Raw genomic sequence first — 21390 nt, forward strand, 5'->3', positions numbered from 1 at the left:
CCCTGAAACAACAAAGCAGCCCCAGACCATCACATGGCAACCACTGTGTTTTACTGCTGGTATGATGTTCCTTTTATGGAATTCTGTGTTAGTTTTATACCACATGTAACAAAACCCGTCTAAAGGTTCATTACATCTCTGTGGTAGTTGATTTTTGTTGTAAGTAATCTGCATGGATACTGCTCTACTACTACTAGAGCCAAAACCTTGCAAAAACAAGCATACCCGACAACTGCAATGCCAAATCTGTACGGGTTACCTGAAACAAAGAGTGACGTCTGGTCCCTGTGCTTGCTGTCTTGCACATCTCAACAACTGTGTATGATTTGTGTTAGTTTGGAGTGGATCAATAAAACCTGCATTATCTTCTTACTGTATCTTTAATAAGATAGCAGTTCAGCCTCTCCTGATGCAACCTTCTTCCACGAGCATCTTCCTTTTCTTTTCTTTTTACATTGAGGTTAACCTTCTTTACAAGCTGCTTCCGCAGAAAAGGACACAATTCTGACCTCAGTGAAAGCAGTGGCATGTTTTATTCACTACAGAAGACGAGGTTGGCGATGATCTGAGTAGACCTGCGAACCTGCACAGGAATTTATCAGAGGAGGAGCAGCTCTGCTGATAAAAAATAATCTAAACATTCATCTCTCCAGTTTTGTCTATTACATTTTAATTGCAACCAGGAGCTCTACTGTTTTATGGTATCTCAGTTTTCTGTGAATTTTTAGTGACACAGATGGAACAGGTTAAAAAAGATAATAGATCCAAGTAAAAGACATTATTATTGCAGATGAATATTGTATTTATATGTTTGTTTGTTTGTTTGTTTTTAAATATTTTTTCACACTACAATGAATTGGAAGAATACATATTTATATATGGAAAGATGCAGTGCAGTTATAAGTGTGCTGCTGTTTGGTGTTGCTGCAAGGGAGGAGATTAAAGGTGTCTGATATAAGTGTTTATTTAAAATCAGATATTTTGATAAAGGCATTAAGTTCTCAGAAAAAACAGGGGAAATATAGTATAAAACATACTCTCCTTTTATCTTTGTGACAGATGGCTGACCCTCCCACTGGCTCTGACAGTGGGTTCTTCCTTTTAAAAGGGATTTTTTCCTTCCCACTTTCGCCAAATCCTGCTCATAAGAGATAGTCTGATTGGGTTTTCAGGCACTAGGCCAGACCTTCCCAAAGTCTGGGGCCCGCCCCCTAGGGGGGGCGCAGAGCCATTGCAGGGGGGGGCGCGGCATGAAAAGGGAAAAAACAAAACAATGCCTGGACACTGCTAGCACGGCGCCCACACAAACGCAAAGCAGGAGATGAAGCATCGCTGAATATGTTTCCAAACCAACTTCATTCTAAGCCAAAGACTAGAAAATATGGTGAAGCATATCTGCGCTTTGGTTTCACATGCACAAGTGCCGAGGTAGGTCTCCCCTGCGTAATTGGTTTTCCCTTCGTTGGGAGCAGCGCTGGGCTGTTCAAACCACGGACAAACAGTATCCCGGGGGGGGGGGGGCAATATTTTTCTTGTAAAACAAAGGGGGGCCCAGCAAAAAAACTTTGGGGACCACTGCCCTAGGCTATATAAATAAAACTGAATTAAATTAAAACCTGCTTGTGTGAAAAATAACATCATCAAATTGTATTATAATCAAATACAGTGCACTAGTTGGCTTAGAAATTAAAGGTGCATTCTGTAATTCAATCCAAGACATGTTATCTAACCGAAAACTGTCAAATGGACTGACAGGCTATTAAATCATCATTTATTATTATCATTAATATAATATAATCAAAAATTTAGGTCAAAAATCTCAGTGCTAACAAGCTAATGTTAAGAATGTGTAATAGTTTTGGAAATGTGCATTACTGGCTGAACTCGTGAAACCTTGACACTGCCCATGCAGTGTTTCAACTGCACTATAGTCCACAGCCAGTCTAAATAAAGTGTTTTTTGCTCCCTGTTCCCAGAAGGTACCATCCAGCAGCCATGGCAGAGATTTTGAGTTAGGCTAAAAGCTGTCATCATTTTCCTAACTAGATGTGAAGAGGCTGGCTGGGTAACACCAGCTGGCCACCTTGGCAGCTAGAGGACAGTCTCATCTTGGCAAGCCCTTTGGGAATGGTTGTGAGTTCTCCATACCCTTTTGACATGCGATGTAATTCCTTTCGAAAGGCACATTTTGCTTCATAGCACTTTTTAAAAAATTTTGTTGTAGCTTTCATTCCAAAATAAATTGCAAATATATCTATTGGACTGTGCAGTACAAAAGATATATTTGCTTTTTGTAAAGTTCAAACCTATAATTTTGGCATAGTCCATGCAGAGAAAGAAATAATGATCATGGTTATCTTAGACATGTGTTACTATGGCAGTAACACAAGAATACATTATAAATTGAGGCTGATGAGAATGACATTAGCTTTGCAGGGATTTGGACTTAAACCAGCTATTGGACAAATGCTAGCTGAAATGTTACCCTGTGGCAGTGGGGGGTGGGGTTGCTTGGTTCATGGAAATCCATCCAACAGCTGCTGAGACATTTTATTCAAAATGTTTAAAAAAAAAAGGACTCAAGGTGGCACTAGAGGAAAAGTAGTTGTCAAAGTCAAAAGATTGAGCTAGTTGTTGTTGAGAGATTTGAGTTTGGATCAAAGAGGCGTACAGCCACGTTTGTAGCATGGCTTCAAACAGGGACAAAAAGTAAAGCCCACACAGCGGACTCTCACACCCGCACACTGCTACACCAGCTCTGCTTACCTGCTCTGCATACTGATAGCACAATTTGGCTAAAATGCATCACGTGTCTTCCACTATGTAACAGAGAACCCACTATGTGTTATTCCTACTTGGCAAAGAAAAAGTGTGAGGTCAAAATGCACGTATAAGAAGTGTCTAAAAGTGTGCTTGTTTAGTTTTCAATAAACCTAAAATGGATAACTGGAGAGTTTGTGGGTCTTATGAGGATGATGATGATGCACATGCTCATCACTACCACATAAATGCAAAAGCTTGTGATCAAATGTGGTCAGTCTGTATCACAGCCATGCAAATGGGGTTTGTAGATCAAATCTTCAAAACACATATACGTGTGCATCTGTAAGTTCCTGAATGGGCCTTTATGGCGACGAATGTTTAGCTACGATAAATCGTTTTATTATTGTTGTATTTGTATCTGTGTTTCAGTTTCTGTCTCCCTGTCATGTGACTGTGTGTCAGTGTGTTGGACACACTCTGTGTTCACTTTGGATGCCATTTTCAAAAGCCTCTCAGAAAACCGCACAGCTACATAATCACAAGTCTTACCACCATCCTGTGCTTTCAATCCAAGTCACATGAGTTCATATATTTAGTCTCTGTGTATGTGTGTGTGTGTGTGTGTGTGTGTGTGTCTGTGTGTCTGTATGCTCCCTCCTTCAGCATCGTGCTTTACACGCGCATGCATGCTTATCCTGACACCTGCGAGAGGCTTCTCAGTACCAGCACATTCTCCCGCTGATGGACACCGAGCAGCTCCACTGGAGCAGACAAGTGCCTTGCTTAAGGGGACTTCAATTTTTAGATTAGGTCAGATGAAACTTTAATGATCCCTGTGGAGATGTCAGTTCATTAGAGCAGCAGAGGCTGGGCTACAGATAAGAATAGCTCAGATGGAGTGTAGTGCAGAAATAGATTGCATACTTGTGGTGATACAGCAAACACATGAATAAATACATACTTACAAGGGAAACGTGCATTGCAGGAAAAGTAACATCGTGGCAACATAAATGCATTATTAAATTGATTCTATTTAGTGATATTTTGTGCTTCTGCTTCTTCAAGCGTCGTGGTCTGACATTTTGGTTGTGACGTGTAGATAATCTGAACATCCAAAGTAATTTCTTGTTCAATGAAGCAAACGATGCATATGAGAACAATGTGTGCGAGATTTAGTTTGCTGCTGATGCCGCTGACTGTGGCATTTAGAAATGGCTTACAGTTGACTGAACAAAGAAATGCTAGACAAAGAGGAACAGAGGCAAAAAATAAAGGGACAGACTCAATGAAAGGCAGACGAATATAGACAGACCCAGAGATGGAAGGGATATACAGCACTCAATTCAACTGGGTTACAAACTTTTTCCAGTCTCCTTTTGTGTTCAAACTCCCTCTAGGAAAGGCTTTGTCCTGATTTGGCATGTGTCTCTGTGCATGTATTATAGTCTTTACAGATAATTTAACAAAGCGGCTGGGGTTGGTCTCTGCTGGCTGGGATGCAGAGTGGGGTGAGATATGTTAAGGAGGCATCAGTGAGGCTTTTTATGATGTGAGTTTTTGCTTCATGGTGAGCGAAACCGGGTGGGATGTAGTGCCATCGCTGCCTGGGCTGTTGATTGATTTCTGAGTTGAAGGTGAAACCTCTCTGCTCCAGCAAGAATTTGAACCCTGATCTGTCAGTGTTTGCACAGAGTTTTTACCATTCTGCTTTCCACCCTTATCTAACCAGTAGCTCACAGGCTGAGGAAGGCACCTGCTACGTTTCGTTGTCTCACTGAACAGGTCATTGGTGACATGCAAGGCTCTTCAGTTGGGACGCTCACCTTAAACCTGTAGCTGTTCACTGATTTGGTGGTTCAAGCTTGAAAACTATGAGTGTGTGAGCGAACAAGACGGACGGGCCAAGCATGTCCTGTCAAGGCCAAAGGTCAGGCTGTAGAGCAGTGCCTTGTATGAACCACTAAAAGAAAGACTTTCCTCTGCCTCTTTGGTTGCTTCAGTCCAAGCTACAACCTCTGAAACTGAAAAACTACAGCAAAACTAAGCTCTCTTTAGCCACTGACAGTGGCTTCAAAAGTTTGTCAATCCCCATAAACACACACAAAAACTTTACAGCTGACACAAAAAGCCATTTTGATTTCTATGGATATTTCTCCTTTTCATAAAAAAAACACATATGGGGTATACCAGCACATCATAAGGCTGACAAGTGTGTCAGCACCAGCAGTTGTAGCTGGTCATTGTCTTTTAGGCTGCACGTTTATGAATCAGAGTCACTGAACTGAACCGCTCAGCCATGTTTGTAGTGTTGGTGCCTTTTGGAATCGTGGAATTATGTGGCAAATAACATTGTTTATAGTGCAGTTTAACCTAACCAAGAAGTCTGTGCGACACTTTTGGTAGATAAAATTCTAGTATTTTATTAGTTTGTCATATAGCCCTAACTACTGCTGTAATATTATTATTGTGCTGCCTTTTTCTAACATATGCACCCATACAGATCATTCAGGTAAAGTGAATTTCATTTATATGGTGCCATTTGACAACAATCCAGGCGATTTATAAGATAAATACCTTATGATAGAGGGCTTTCAGCCATCTGTTTCAGGGTGAGGGGAAAGAGGAAAAAAATAAAAGCGGAAGAGAAAAAAAAGCTTTAGCATCCCAAATTAAGCTAGCTAAACAATATTTCTACCATTAGCTGAAATAAAATGGAAGAATTTTTTCACTCATTTACTTGTTTTTTTTTATCTCCTGGCTGCCAGCAAGGTTTTAAACAAGTCAAAACTTCTGCATTTCTCCTGTCCACGCTGCAACCGGGGCCGGCTGGGGCAAGAGGGGGCAACACCCCCTTAAACAAACATCCTGCTGGAAGTTTGATTACCCCAAAACTGAATATGGGCATGATTTACAACAGCAGCTGAAAAATCCACTGGAAAAGGCACAAATGAGATAATAGATGTTTCCCTCCGTGCTCTGGTGCTTGGTTTTTTGCCTTTTTCTTTGTAACTTGGCCTACTTTTTTAAGTTTTGTTAATATTTACATTTCTCTCTGCCTGTCTAGAACCGGCCCAGGCTGCCACACATTTTCATTCCAAAGGCCATGTAGATGCTAGCCATGTAAACTTAGCACGGACCTCAACCTCACTGAACACTTGTGGAATCAACTTGGGCGTGATGTTCATGCAAGAGTGACCAACACATCCACATTGGCTGACTTGTCATGGCATTGGCGACAAATACTGATTGAAGACTGGGATGTCATCCCACAGTAGTGTGCGACAAAGCTGGTGACCAGTGAGGAGCAGGTGCCAGGCTTTTGTGGCCCTGTGTGGTTCTTCAACATACCACTGTGCCCTCTGTTTGTTAATGAATTAATAGTAAAATTGGCATTTCATTTCAATCATCCAATCCAACAAACCACAACAAACAAGAGTCAATATTAGAATAAGCGGTTTTCAAGTGAAGCTCTTGTCTCACGTGCATCTTTTTTTAGTTTGTACCACTTAGCATCTCCAACACCACACTATTAACCCATCCACTCACACATCCTCACTACTAATAACACTGACTTTTTCTTTGTTTTATGTTGCTTTCATGTTTTTGAAGTATTTCAAGTATTTTTTTGACCTTTTCCCTGCATCTCACTCTTTTTCGCCACGGTTTCTGAGCCAGGTCGGGACAGTTTAAACAAACAGCTTATTAAAAATGTTTCCTGACTCTGACTGAAAGCTGTTTTTGATAGCGCTCTGTTTTTACACTCCAGCTCACACAGGTGTATGAAGTTTGGCTAATTAGACTTCTCCCCAGGAAAACGTAGCCGTGCAAAACAGCTGCACCAGCAAACGAGGAGCTTATTGATATGAGACAGCTCTCTGCAATTCACTTGCCTTTTAGAGATGTTCTCTTCTTGTTTTCCAATACTGTGAGTGAACGATCCCTTCAGTATTAACTATTGGCATTTTAAAGCTGGCTTATTAGCACACCTCAGTTTACATTTAAGACATACGCTTGCTGTATAAAATCTAATACAGGAGAATATATTTTAAGAGCACTGTGGGCAAAGGTTTATTCTAGAAATTATGCAATCATGCAGAATCTATGGGAGCCATAGTGGTTTATTATGCTTTCACAAAAGACTTTGTCATTAATAATTAGGTCAAAGGACCAAACCATGGAAAACATGGAAAACAATGGAAATAAACTCCATCCATTTTAGTCTCTCTCTGTAACTTTGAAGTATTTTTAAAAATGTATTGTTTGTTAATTAATGAATTTATTTATTAGGTCTGTGACCTACACAATGTGGGGCAAGTGGTTTTAATACAGTCAGAAAGCCAGTTTATTTCCCCTTAAATGGACCCACATAATCGGCCATGTGCCGCAGGTCTGCAAGCTGGCTGTAGTTAACCATTACTTAAAAAGCCATCTCTTGACCCAGCGGTCTTAGCTAATTACAGGTCAATCTCCAACCTTCCTTTCATATCAAAAAAATGATTTGAAGAGTTTCAGTCAGGTTTCAGAGTTCATCCCAGCACAGAAACAGCTTTAGTGAAGGTTACAAATGATCTTCTTGTGGCCTCTGACAGTGGACTAATCTCTGTGCTTGTCCTGCTAAACCTCAGTGCAGCGTTCGATACTGTTGACCATAATATCCTATTACATCGATTAGAGCATGTTGTAGGTATTACAGGTACTGTGCTGCAGTGGTTTGTATCATATCTATCTAATAGACTCCAATTTGTTCATGTAAATGGAGAGTCCTCTTCACACACTAAGGTCAACTATTGGAGTTCCACAGGGTTCAGTGCTAGGACCAATTCTGTTTACATTATACATGCTTCCCCTAGGCAGTATCATCAGAAGGCATAGCATCTACATAGCATTTTCACTGCTATGTAGATGACACCCAACTCTATCTATCCATGAAGCCAGATAACACACACCAATTAGTTAAACTGCAGGAATGTCTTAAAGACACAAAGACCTGGATGGCCGCTAACTTTCTGCTTCTTAATTCAGATAAAACTGAGGTTATTTTACTTGGCCCTGAAAATCTTAGAAATATGGTATCTAACCAGATTCTTACTCTGGATGGCATTACCTTGGCCTCCAGTAACACTGTGAGGAACCTTGGAGTCATTTTTGACCAAGACGTGTCCTTCAATGCACATATTAAATAAATATGTAAGACAGCTTTCTTCTTTGTGCAACATCTCTAAAATTAGAAATATCCTGTCTCAGAGTGACGCTGAAAAACTAGTTCATGCATTTATTACTTCCAGGCTGGACTACTGCAATTCATTATTATCAGGATGTCCTAAAAACTCCCAGAAAAGCCTTCAGTTAATCCAAAATGCTGCAGCAAGAGTACTGACAGGGACTAGAAAGAGAGAGCATATTTCTCCTGTTTTGGCTTCCCTTCATTGGCTTCCTGTTAAATCCAGAACTGAATTCAAAATAATCAGGCCCCATCTTATCTTAATGACCCCATTAGTGCTCTCGCACTGCAGGCTTCCTTGTTGTTCCTACAATGGTATCTGTGTAACCAACTGAACAATATGAATGTACAATTTTACAGATTAGGAAACCAAAATATACTTTATAAACCCTTACTTTGTTGTGCTGCAGCTTTTACCATCTATAATTTAATCATCTTTCCAATTTTTCTATAACCAAGGCAGCATTGACCTTGTTGTTTGCCACTGGAAGTTCTTAAGTTATGGAAAATGTGTTTTGTTTACTTTAATGAAAACAGTTAAACTTTTCTACAGTTGCAGCTTGTTGGGACTAATAACTTTCAGGCTTCAGGGTGCCAGTGGAAAGATTGTTTAAAGACATTTATGGAAATGCATAGAAAAATAAAAGCCAGTGTGAAATACATGGCAGTCTCTAGGGCTGTCTTCTACCCCCAAAATAGCCAACTCTTTAAATCAAGACACAAATGTGTAATAAGTGTCTTTGACCAATTTAACAGAAAAAAATGTGACCTTTTCTAGAGAAATATGCTGTTAAAAGATAAAAGTACCTGCATAAGTGAGACATGCTTGTCTCTTCCAGCTGCTGCTGCCTTTCCGTGGAACTTATCATCTCCATGTTGTAGTTCCTCTCATCACCAGTGGGTGTCGCTGCGGACTCTGGTACCCAAGCCGTCTGTCCGTCTGTCTAGCAAGGATAGGGTGATGTTGTATTGTGAACTGAGAGAGAGAGCGCGAGAGAGCGAGAGAGAGAGAGAGAGAGAGAGCACCTCTGCCGCTCTCCTTGCCTTCTCTCCTGTGCGCAGTGCTCCGGCCCGGCCGCTCCTTCCTTCCTTCCTCATTTCCTCCCCACAGCTGGCTGTCTCCTCTCTCGGATGCTGGTTGTGCCTTCTCCTTTCGCACTACCGCCGAGCAGGACCAAATACTTCGGAGGGGTGGAATGACTGACTACCTGTTTTGCATGGTCTGAATTTCGGGAAATTCGCACGTCGGAAAGGAGGGGAGTCAAGAGGGAAAAAAGGAGGCTCTCCATCCTCCCCGAGGGAATTTATTTTACAGTAAGCAGGCGCAATGTCATTCCAGAGTCCTCTTTCCGCTCGTCTCACACCTCCCATTTGTGCAAATGCCTAGAATTTTTTTTTTTTTGTTGCTAGAGCATGACAGCGTGCTGGGAATATGGCTGCATGTTGTATTGTGTGTGTGTGTGTGTCGAAGTGTGTGCCAGATGTTTGTTGTTTTTTTTTTTGCTTTTTTGTGTCAGTTTATTCCGAGGCGTGGTGTGGATCGCGCGTGTGTGTATGTGTCTGTTTTGCTTTTGGCATGATGCGATAAAGGGCTGTGGTGCGCTTGCATTGATCGTGGAGTGAAAATGGAACCCCCATATTTCAGCTTCACTCGCCGTCCATCCATCAGGCCGGGGAGTGTGGGGGTCGGAGGAGGGAGGGGGCTGGCTGATGTGAAAATGGTATTAGGCTACTTTCAGACTGACCTAAATATGAGCGATGTTCGCGTGATTATCACGGGTGTCAGCGGCACATCGTGCGCCGGCTGCACCATCTTTGTGTTGTCTTTGCAGAGCGATGCGTGTGGACGCTCCGTATTGTAGTTTCCCTCAGCCATCACTGAGGCATGTGGACGGATGAAGAGCACCTTGCTGCCTGCGTGCTCCATGTTGAGCACTAAAAGCACCACCACCACCACAGTGTGTTTTCTCGATCAGCCCCAGGCTGTTTCTCCAGCTCTCAGCTGTGGAGTAATTAATGTCATTCATCTCGTTGCCCCCCCCCAAAAAAAATCAGTGTGTTTCACCAGCTAACATAATAATGTTTGCTCCTGTCAGTTGTCTGTGGATTTCTGCTCTATGACCTGGCAGAAAGTGGGGTTTCCCACTGCCGGCGGAATTAGCCCCCACACAGCCTACCAGTACATCTCTAGCCACCATGGGCTGCATGGCCGTTTAGATCCCTAATCTAGGGCTAATTCCTGTGTTTTCTCTTACGGACTATAGGGCTTTCGCTCACTGATCCCCCTTGAAACTGAGAAGCTGGCTAGCCTCAATATAAGAAGTTTAATGTGATGGACATTAGGGGGTTAACCAGCAGAGCAGATAATGTAGGACAGGGAAATGTAACTTGTTGTCAGCAGGCTTATATCATTTTAGCAGTCATTGGTTCATGATGAGGAAGTGAGATATTGAGAAGGTGCAGGAAAAAAAATCACCATTAGTTAGTAACAGTTATGTTTCCTGTCGGTGAACTATTCATCATGACACCGAACGAATGGAAAGGCTGACACTGTTGGCACTTGTACCAAGTGAAGTTATTTAGCTAATGTTTCTGTTAATGTTAGCATGTTAATGACTGTAAACCAGAGGGGTTACTATGTCATCTTTGAGTTACATTTGGATGATTTGAGAACAGCAATAATGTTACTTTTTTCTAAATAGGGACTGCAAAGGGTGTGGCAAAAAATACATGACAAAAATACACTTACATCATCCAGTTTTTGTTTGCAGGTCTGAGGTCATTACCCATTGAAAAATAAAAATAATTATTTGTGAAATTTAGATTTTTAAATGAACATTTTTATGATACACTATAGAGTGTGTTTTCAGCTGCATCAAACAGAACAACGTGTTGTCTGAATGCTGCATTTACCTTTAAGATTATGCTAAATTACAAGATTAATTGCTGGAGTTATGACAGTAAAAATATAGAGTAGCACATGTCTGTGCGAAGTACTTTAAAGGGAAAGAAACTTTGTTTGGAAACCATTTTTGGTTTGGAAAAGAAGTGCATTTTCTGATGACCTGTTACCACTCGGTGGGCCCAGTCCACCAATACACAAGTCCATTCTAATAATAACAGTTTTCTAACCGTAACCAGAAGCCACAACTAGTAATTAGTAAACTTCAAATAGTTGAAAGAATGAAAAAGGGGGGAAACTGCTAGCTGGGTTATGCAAATCTAACATGATCTGTCTCACCTGTGCACTGAAAACCCTTAAATTAACCTTGTAAAAAACTGAGGTTTAAGCAGCCTTTTGGGGGGAATTTTTTAATGGCCAGCTGCAGTGACTATTGGGGTCAATTCAGTTTTAGTTATACAGCACCTGATCACAACAACAGTTGCCTCAAGAAACTTTTAATTGTAAGGTAAAGACCCAATAAAAACAAAGAGAAAATCCCATTAATCGGTTGATTCCCCTTTGACCAAACACTTGGCAACAGTGGGAAGGAAAAACTCCCTTTTAAAAGGAAGAAATCTAAAGCACTTTTATTTTGAAAGTTCACTTGCTGTGAAGTACTTCTTCCCTATGGTCCAACCTACAGAAGCCACAACTAGTAATTAGTAAACTTCAAATAGTTGAAAGAATGAAAAAGGGGGGAAACTGCTAGCTGGGTTATGCAAATCTAACATGATCTGTCTCACCTGTGCACTGAAAACCCTTAAATTAACCTTGTAAAAAACTGAGGTTTAAGCAGCCTTTTGGGGGGAATTTTTTAATGGCCAGCTGCAGTGACTATTGGGGTCAATTCAGTTTTAGTTATACAGCACCTGATCACAACAACAGTTGCCTCAAGAAACTTTTAATTGTAAGGTAAAGACCCAATAAAAACAAAGAGAAAATCCCATTAATCGGTTGATTCCCCTTTGACCAAACACTTGGCAACAGTGGGAAGGAAAAACTCCCTTTTAAAAGGAAGAAATCTAAAGCACTTTTATTTTGAAAGTTCACTTGCTGTGAAGTACTTCTTCCCTATGGTCCAACCTACTCAATCCAATCTTCCAACTTCTTAGACTACAACTAGTGTCTAAGAAGTTCTTATCTGAGTTCATACTGTAGTAGTTATTTAGTGGTTTTTAATCAAAGCTACAGAGAACAAGGATTAATATCGAGAGCTGCAGTTTGTAATGGTGGAGTGCGAGGTCATCTGCAGAATGAAAGACTTGCTAAATTTTGTATTGCTTAGGTATTGACTGTCAGAAAGTACTTTGCAAAAATATTTGCAAAAAATTGTCTTGCACCTTGCATCTCCTGCAAGAGTACAACCTGGCCAGGTCACCAGCTGCAGGGAGCCAAGATGATAAAAAAGTTCCATTTCAAACATCTAGCACATACTGATCTCATGACCCCTCAGGGGGTCCCAACATCCAGGTTTGGAACCAGTGACTTACCAGAAGTGACCTCGTAAAGCTTTATAGATATCATTATCATGTTGCAGCTCTGGTATGAGCATGATTACAGTTTCAGCTCCTTGTCTCCAGTATTCATTTGGTCCGGCAGAGTGCTCACACAAACAGCTTGTGTTTATTGACTGCTACAAGCCAGATTTAACACTCTCAGGTGAACCTGCCAGCCACTGTTCTCGTCACACAACATTTAACTGATCAAAGAGCTTCTTTTTCCAAAATGTTCCATTTCCTGAACACGCTGAGCGACATTACAGTCTTCCGAGTGCATTCACCTGCCACTCTGAGATATAATAGTGTACCTCCAACACACCACGCCTTCCCCTTCAGTGCCCCTAACCCCCCCCCCCCCCTCCCCCTTGTCATTTCTCTGCCTAATTGCTAAAGATTCATGGTGGATAGTCAAGTGACCCCCATAGCCGTAAAGTCTGTAAAGTGATGCACTCTGCCACGGCTCGGAAAAGTAAGAGCCCGTTATGGTCCTCGGCTACTGCAGCCTCAACAGGCTTCATTAAGGTTTTATATTCAGATGATGATGCATGTGATGTGGACAAACTTTTAATAACCTCATACTGACCGATCCAACACTCGAATTACTGCTTCCTGTGCAAGATTCAGAATCAAACGATTTCCCTAACTGAGCTCAAGTTACAGATTTATGAATATGATTTGAATACTTACCAAACATGATTTGGTAAGTATTCCTCAGAGATTTGTTCCGATTGTGCAAAATACTGTTTTTACAAAACGTATTTGAGCTAATAGTAATAATCAAGGGGCATTTGAATTTAGGTTTTGTTTTTTCGTATAAAAACATTTTCAGTGCCATTAAAGAATCTTTTTCTTTTTTTATATTCAGCAGCAGTAGTCAGCAATAACCGTAGCCTGTATGTGTCACTTTTGGCCTTGTGGCTTGCTCGTTCAGTCTGAACAAACTCGAGTTAATATTTGCTTCAAACAAATATCTGTATCAATGTTATACGGAAAGGTTCAGCACTGGCTGGGGAAAGGCCGAGGATCGGCCATGGGCCTGTCAAAGACCAGCCAGCCGTTTTAAGTGGCTGTATCCGTCGGGCACAGGTGAACCAGGCTGTGTCTCACCCCGGTGGGATCTGTGCGAGCCTAAATGTAATGTTCCCAGGTATTAGCAAATTTACATGCTGTTATAGGTGGTGACTATCACAAAAGCGAGATCTAAGTTAAAACATTGCGTAACCTAAATAGACTTATTAGACTGGTCCTTATTTGGTGACACTCAGCACTTTAAAGTGTGAGTATTCACAGCATTCTGAGGCAGTTCATTCAAAATTTGACTTGTCCAAAGCTCAACATAAAGTATGGGATGTGGATTGGTTCTTATTTAGTGCCTTTCTACTCAATTGAGCACTCAAAGCACTTTCTACCGCAAATCACACAGTGTTTTTATCTATGCCTAAACGCTTTCTCTCAGTTGCATACACACTTGTGTAAGAAGGCATGTGGGCTGGGGGGCTCAGGGATCAATCCACCGACCTTCCAAATAGAAAAGGACCCACTCTACCACCAGAGCCACAGCTGCCCCTTCAGCGATGAAATTACAGAGAAAAAAAGGTCTTCAATTTCTATTAGACATATTATACATACACTATATAATAGCATATAGGGTTTTGACAAATAATTCATTAGAATAAAACATCGTATGACCTACTTTTGCAGGTGCATTACTATATTATCATTTCTCTTGCCTCTATAGTGATATTATGTAAGATTTACAGATAAAATACTAATGTCCTCTGCAGATTCTTGACATTAATACTACTGTAATTATTATAGTGACTAATTGTCAACAAAGTAAAATATCTCACTTGTGCATTATCATGTCCATACCACAGGGCAGCTCTCTTCCTCTGGCTATTAATTTCATAGCCATCATTACAGTAATAACGTGATGTAAAAATGGCATACAGGGAAAACTGAGCTATGAATTGTAGGTAAAGTCTTCACTATCTACATCCATTGTCCTAACCAGATAATCTCTGTTGATAACCTTGTTCTGAAAAAGAGAGAGACATGGACACAGAGAGAGAGAAGAGAGAGAGAGAGAGATTGTGTTGCCAGGTCATTGTATTCCAATCATGGCAGTATCTGATTCATATCACACAGCAGGCTCCCCCTCCCACCATCAGTGTGTAGATGGAGAGATAGGTTGCCTGGTCAACAACCTCTTTATTGTGTGAACCACTCAGAGCAGAAACACAGCAGGAGATGCAAGAAGCAGGACAAGGTGCCAACACCATGGGCAGCATTTTGTAAAACCTGGTTAAAGAACAAATGAAACTAAAGCAACAAAAAAAAGAAATGAAGAATTATTTAACAAAGTTAACAAATATATCAAACATCAACGATTGCCACTATGACTTTGTGTTCTCAGAGGAAAGTGAAAGAAATTCATGTACAGTGAGATAAAAACCCCTCTCACTCCAACTGGTCGCAGCAGATGGCCCCGCCCCTCCCTGAGCGTGGTTCTGCTGGAGGTTTCTTCCTGTTAAAAGGGAGTTTTTCCTCACCACGGTCCCTAAAGTTCTTCGCTCATAGGGGGTCATATGATTGTTTGGTTTTTCTCTGTATGTATTATTGTAGGGTCTGTAGAGTCTGCAGGCGCTGTAGAAATAAAATTTAATTGAAATTGAAAAATCCTTAAAGAAAATGTTACAAATTATATGTCTCTTTGTATTTTTTTGGTTGTTTTTAGCATGACCTTTAATACTGACCTGATCTTCTTTACAGAGATATTTAATGACTTCTTGTCAGTTAAATTCTCATATCCACACACATTTGCAGGTGATAGGCTTCTCTTGTGCCTTTACCTTAACTCAGTGGCGGAGGGGGGTGGCTTACTGGGCTTGCTGGTTGTTTTTTCAGAAGCTCGGGGTCTTTTGGAGTGTAATTTTTTCATAGTTAGATGCCTGACTGACAACTGTATAAAACAAAAGACTACACACAATATTCGAAGCACATAGTGCACACTGTGGGAATTTGCGACTGTGTGTAAATCCCCCCTAATATTGGTATGATCCGAGCTCAGGCACTAAGCGGGGCGGGGCAGCTGCTGCCTACGAGTGAGCTGTTGGAGAAACGGAGCTAGGCGGACAGAGGAGAACTGAAGTTTGACCAGGTACCAAAGCAAATCATTCGTACTGTACAAATAATGTAAATATGACGGTGTATCACAAAAGATTGATATGAAACGGATCACTTGAACCATATTACGTTACTTGCTCTTCAAGTGAATCAACAAATGGCGAAATGAAAAGCTGAACAACAACAATGCTGTTTCCTTAGAGGGTCTTCGCTTACGTGTGTTTATTTCATATTTTCAGTTGTTACCCTCCACGGCTAAATAAATCGGTTTCAGTAATGTACTGATTTACAAGAATGGACATAAGGAGCTTCTTTCAAAGAAAAAACTCAGTATAGCAGTATATTCACAGTTTAAACCAGATATTTACATACACTTTATGGAAAACACAAGAACATTTTTTTACTGTTAAACATCAATTTAGAGTAAACTTGTTTTGTTTTAGATAAATAAATATTGAAATATCTTTTGAATTAGTTAAATATCAGAATAAAGAGAGACAGAGCTGTCTATTTGTATCACTTTCATCAAATTTAGGAGTACATATACACTAAGTTTATTGTTAATTAATAAGAAAACTGCAGACGATTTCATTCTGAGCTGAAGAAGCTTCTGATAGGTTAGTAGAGTCCATGTGAGTAAATTGGTGGCACACCTGTGGATGCACATAAGGCAAAACACAGAGCCTGTTTCTTTAAAATGGGAAAATCAAGAGATGTCAACCAAAACAACTGGAAAAGAATCCATAAGTGTGGCTCAAGTTTGAACACAATTTGGTGCCATTTACAATTAAGAAATACAGACAATTTATCTCTTTACTCTTAAAGTTAACAAATATGTTTTTTTATATTTATCAATCTAAAAAAAATAAACATTTAGTCTGATTTGATGTTACAATTAAAAAAGTGTTTTTTATCTGAAGAGTTTGTAAATATCTGGTTTCAACTGTATATTTGATGATTGTCAGCACAAAGAGGGAGAGAGAGAGGAACAGAGAGCTGGATGGAGAATGGGGACAGAACAGAGATGGAACAAGAGCAGGTGAGACACACATGTTAGTCAAATGGTTGTTTACCAAAAGTATCACCGTATCATAGGTACTCATGTATCTCGTACCTAGTGTTTCTTTTTAGGTTTGTTATTTTTCAAATTCTGTATTTATTAAGTTATGCAGGCTTGTTTGCACAACAAGGCTAAATAATTATATAAACTTTTCTGAATATAAATAGTGGACTTTGGTAGAATTAAAAAATAAGTGTAGTGCAGGTCTATGATGATTTTTAGTGCTACTATCATCTAGTTCTGATTCTGGTTCTGTCTTGGTTAAGTCCTAAGTACTCCTGATTTTGAACTGTTGTAGTCCTGTTTTAATTCCGGATCAGTTCTGGGTCTGGTTGAATTGGGGTTTAGTCCTCGTGTCTTGATACAGCCCTGACCTTGTTCTGCCTTGCTCCTTAATTAAAAAACTAGTTTAAGGTGTCCTGCACATGTGATATATATTTTTCCCTATATGAAGTCATTCGTTTTTTAACAAAACTCAAAACAGAGCCAATTAATCTTTCAGTCATTTCTTACCCCCCCCCCCCCCAAAAAAATAAATAAATTAAATAAAATAAAAAAATCCCACATGCATACCACCCTTTAGGGTTAAGCCCCAGGTGTTTCAAATGTCTGGCTCCGCCTCTGCCTTAACTTTTCCAAATTGTCAGCTCATTTATCTATCTATTATGTATTTATCACCAGTTTCCAGTACTGGATAAGTCATTAAGTTCTCAGAAATCTCATTCATACCCACGCATTTTAGTGAACTTTCACAAGACAGTGAAATATTTCTAAAAAAATCTTCTGTCCAGACTTTTATACTCTCACTCATGCCTGGGAATCACTCTTACGGTTTTCGATTTAAGTATGTCACAGCCCACATTTAAGTTAATGCTTCAAATATTTGAACAGACACAACATCCCACTGACCAAAGTGTTAAGGCTGAGGTTTAAAAATGCGACATTGTGAAGGTCTCCTTTGAATTTACCTGTATTTACAAGGACGAAAACCCAGATTAGTGAGTGAAGAACTCAACTTTGAGTGTATCTAAATGGAAACACTCATGGAAATTTGCAGTGCCGCTGTTGACATTTGCTGTTTGGACACCGTGTGAGCACCTGCAGCACAGCTTGGGCGTTTAACTGAATGACTACCAACCATATCCTCTGTTTGCAGCTTTCACTCATGGGTTGGACTGGTTCGCTAATGGATGATGGCAAATAACAGCTCCACTTTGCTCTCCTGTCTTAGGTGGTTTTCTCTTCTCTGCTTTAAGAGGGGAGAGGAGCAGAACAGTCGCTACATGAAGAGGGTAATGGCTGTTTGTCAAATGCGTCATTCTTTCACCTGAGTTTTGTTCATTTTACCTGATGGTCGAGTGTTTCAGCTGCAAAAGTCTCCTAGCAAAATTGCTTTGCACCTACATTTGCAGTGGCTCCCATCTGGTTGTGAACTGAAAAGACATTTTAGAGAAAAAGCAACCATGGCTGTGAATATGTGCTCAGTTAAACAATGACATTTAGTTCAATTTAGTAACCACATGGAGCAAGCCGCAGCCTGCTCAGCCAGAAGGCCATCGCACTACTTTTTAATCACTGCAGCACATTAGCAAATTAATGAGTAATGGATAAATGAGAGGCATCTTTCATCTCTGTGTTAAGCCAAGTTGGGGCCAGTGCTCTCATCATTGTTTCAACGAGTCCACCGTTCTCTTTGTGTCTGGCAAAGCTCAGACCTTGCATTTCCCTCTGCACCGAGGGAAACAATAATACTCCTAATCCACCTTTCACTGCATTGCTCACCCAATCAATCCCCCACGGAGTAAAACGCCGGCAAATCGTGGTTGCCGAGTTGTGGTTGCTGTGGCAACATGGAGTCGGGTTTTTCTGTGATGTCAGCCAGGTACGGCGTGGCAGTTTATGCTCTAACAAGGCAGACCCTTGTTGGGGATAATGAGCAAGACTCTGCTGTCATGGCGATGACTCTTTTTGTGCGTGAGGGGAGGTCAGCGAGGGGCGACTCCCAATTAGCTTGGAGTGTGTGAGGGAGACAGTGAGTAGGTGGGTGGGAGAGTTGCCCCCCTGGACTTTGCTGTTTTATGTTGCGTGTGAAATGTACTTTTTGGCAATATGTTTAACAATGCTAAAAAATATTTATCATAATGGTTGTGGGCTTTGAAATGGTTGTTTTAACAGTGAGATTAGAAAAGACTTCTGTTCAGCCTGTAGTAGAGTGAACAGAAGGCTCTTACCTTGTTAGTTCATTCATAGTTAGTTCCAATACATTTGAAGTAAAACGCAGTCCAATGAGCGCCACAGGTGGGATTAATGGTATTGTGAACCTGCCTTCAAGCATCCTTAATTTGTGACCGTGACAGGGTAGTGTTCACTTTTTTTCTTTTTTTTTTTAAATAAAAAAATTATTTTAAGTTACAACAGCATGTTAATACAAAACTTTGAATATACAATACTTTGCTGTTCAGTATTTACAATACCCCAAAAGAAATTTGGTGGTTGAACCTGCCAGTGTATATCTCATCTTTACCAAATGCAAAAACCTCATGAGCAAGCCACTGTTCATGTGTGGGAGGAGCTTCCTGTTTCCATCCTAAAAGTACAAGGTGACTTAATGAGTGAAGCAAAGGCAATAGACCTCAAATCGTATTTTGAGAAAGTGACGTTTTGAGGTATCACTCCAAAGATAGCCGTTAGAGCAGAACGATCAAATGTAACGTTATGTATCTCTGAAAAGGTATTAAATATAGAGACCCAATAGTTATGAGTGTTCACTTGTTTTTGACACCACCAAGGCTAATGAACAACAGATGAAAGAACAGGACCTGGTTTTCCACTGCTCTGCTCCCCCTTATGGAAAAATACCCCAAAAGATAATGGGATGCATCAGTGTGGACAGTATTCAGAAAGAAACATTAGCATCTAATCATTGTTTAGGGAGAACCTAATGCCCGAGTCTTTCTGATTCTGATTCTGATTCCCCTCCCTGGTTAGGCTGGAGTCAGTGTGTAACTAGCTGAGAAAAAGATTGAGAATTCTGTCTGATATCAGGCTCACTTTTGTGCTAATTCAAGTCCCAACCAAATGCACAACAGCTAACAAGTGATAGTCCACATTTACAGTCAACCTATTTAAAGAAATTATCATAGTTTGTTCTAGTTTGAATTTGCTGCATCACAGAAAAATGCTATTACGTTATACTGCATGGAAGATTTAGTAAATAACGCATCATCACTTGATTTTGAACCGGGCGTCAGGGTTTCTGACTGCAGAAAACAAGAGAAGTAAACTTGTCTTCCCAGTCGATGTCCATTTCATTTCATTTTGTTCTTCGGGGGGGGGGTGTTAAATTCTTGCATGCTCATATTCTGCCCTCTATTTACCCTCCACTGCACACTCACACACATAAAGGCAGTGATGCTCTATTGTCCCAACAAAGGAAGCAGCTCTTGTCTTGTGTTTACCCACATGTAATTTAGATTTAGATTGCGTGCCCTCGCTTCTTTGCATGTGTGTGTTGTTGTGTTTTTTTGACTCGGTGGGCGTTGGAGGACCGTCGACTGCAGCCTGACAGCCGCTCTTTGTTCTCACTCTTACGAGTAAGTGGGCCTTACATAATTACGAATGAGCTTTCTATCTTTAATGCTGCCGGGAGAAAGCATGCAAAGCTTTTGGAGCTGTAAAGCTAAAAAAATTAATAATTAAAAAAAATGACACATTGTGGTCAAACACCCATTCAACACTTATCACCCTGTTGAGAGCAGTTCTCACTCTGCTTTACTCCACCGCCTGGGTTCTTTGGAAGCGGCAGAGGATATATGCATACTGACTTTTCACGTGTTAAATCAGTGCTGTTACAGAGGACGTTCCTGCCCCCCCTTTTTTTCTTATTGTTACTTTTTTTGTGTGCTCCTAATGGCTTTTGTTGGTGAATAAACACTGTAGGTTGTCCCAGCCACTCCACCTTCCACTCCTCCATTGCTTAGTTTCCTTTTTTGCTGACAGTGTGGTTTGTGTGGGGTCTGTTACAGACTGCATGGTGTCAGTGCAGTGTCCTTGATTATTTTGTGACCGATAACGCTTTCGATGTGCTGCAAAGGAAAAAAAAATCCCCTTAAGTGGCTATTAAATGCGATAAAAAAATAAAAATGACCACACCACCAATTAAATGTGCCGAGGATGAAAAGCAAAGGAGTTCTTCAAAAATGGAGGGCAGTGTTATCTGTTCTCTTTCTGACAGTTTTTATGTCCTAAGCATTTTTTAAACTTTAAAGGGCATTTTGGTGCCCCGAGTGCTCATTAATTTCGAACCCTTTGCCAGCAGTTGCTTGCCTGCAGTTTTCTAAGAGTGTGTGTGTGTGTGTGTCTGTGTGTGTGTACACGTGTGGTAGAGGAAGTGGCGTCTGGCCAGTTGGGTGCTGCTTTGTCTGGCTTTAATGCCTCTTCATTCACTGTACTCACATCCAGCCAGCGCCCTGACAGTCACTAATCTCCTCTTTATCTTAAAGGTTTGCTCAGCACTTCGGCGTCCCATTCAGGCAGCTGCAAACCAAAGATTTGAGGCAGCAGCGTGGACCTCCATGTTGATAGATCTACTCTGTTCTTTAAAGTAGTGAGGTTGGAAAAGCTCCAACCTAGCCGTAGTAGCGTTTTTCTCTGTATCCAGAGTTAATCCCAGATAGTGGATACATTTGGGCCTAATCTGGGCTACTTTTACCATGACAGGCACGGTATTGGCAAATGTTCTGTAGGCCAGACATGACCTCAAATGTCACAATGCCCA

At 40.7% G+C, this 21390-nt stretch overlaps 1 protein-coding gene across 6 annotated transcripts in view; it reads left to right on the forward strand.

The window, feature by feature from the left end:
- The first annotated feature begins 8992 nt into the window (after positions 1–8992).
- The window catches only part of ctnnd2b (catenin (cadherin-associated protein), delta 2b), a 202160-nt gene continuing 189762 nt past the window's right edge, over positions 8993–21390 (forward strand). For 4 of the 6 annotated variants that reach the window (XM_006802752.2, XM_006802755.2, XM_006802756.2 and 1 more), the window contains exon 1: positions 8993–9298. The gene's annotated coding sequence lies outside the window, so the exon portion shown is untranslated. Of the gene's footprint in view, positions 9299–15551; positions 15588–16518; positions 16593–21390 lie in introns of those variants that run through there. The other 2 variants (XM_035912958.2, XM_087831502.1) reach the window with 1 other exon arrangement.

Source organism: Neolamprologus brichardi, chromosome 18 (genome assembly GCF_056152115.1).
Source record: "Neolamprologus brichardi isolate AB-2024 chromosome 18, ASM5615211v1, whole genome shotgun sequence".
Classification (NCBI taxonomy): Eukaryota; Metazoa; Chordata; class Actinopteri; order Cichliformes; family Cichlidae; genus Neolamprologus; species Neolamprologus brichardi.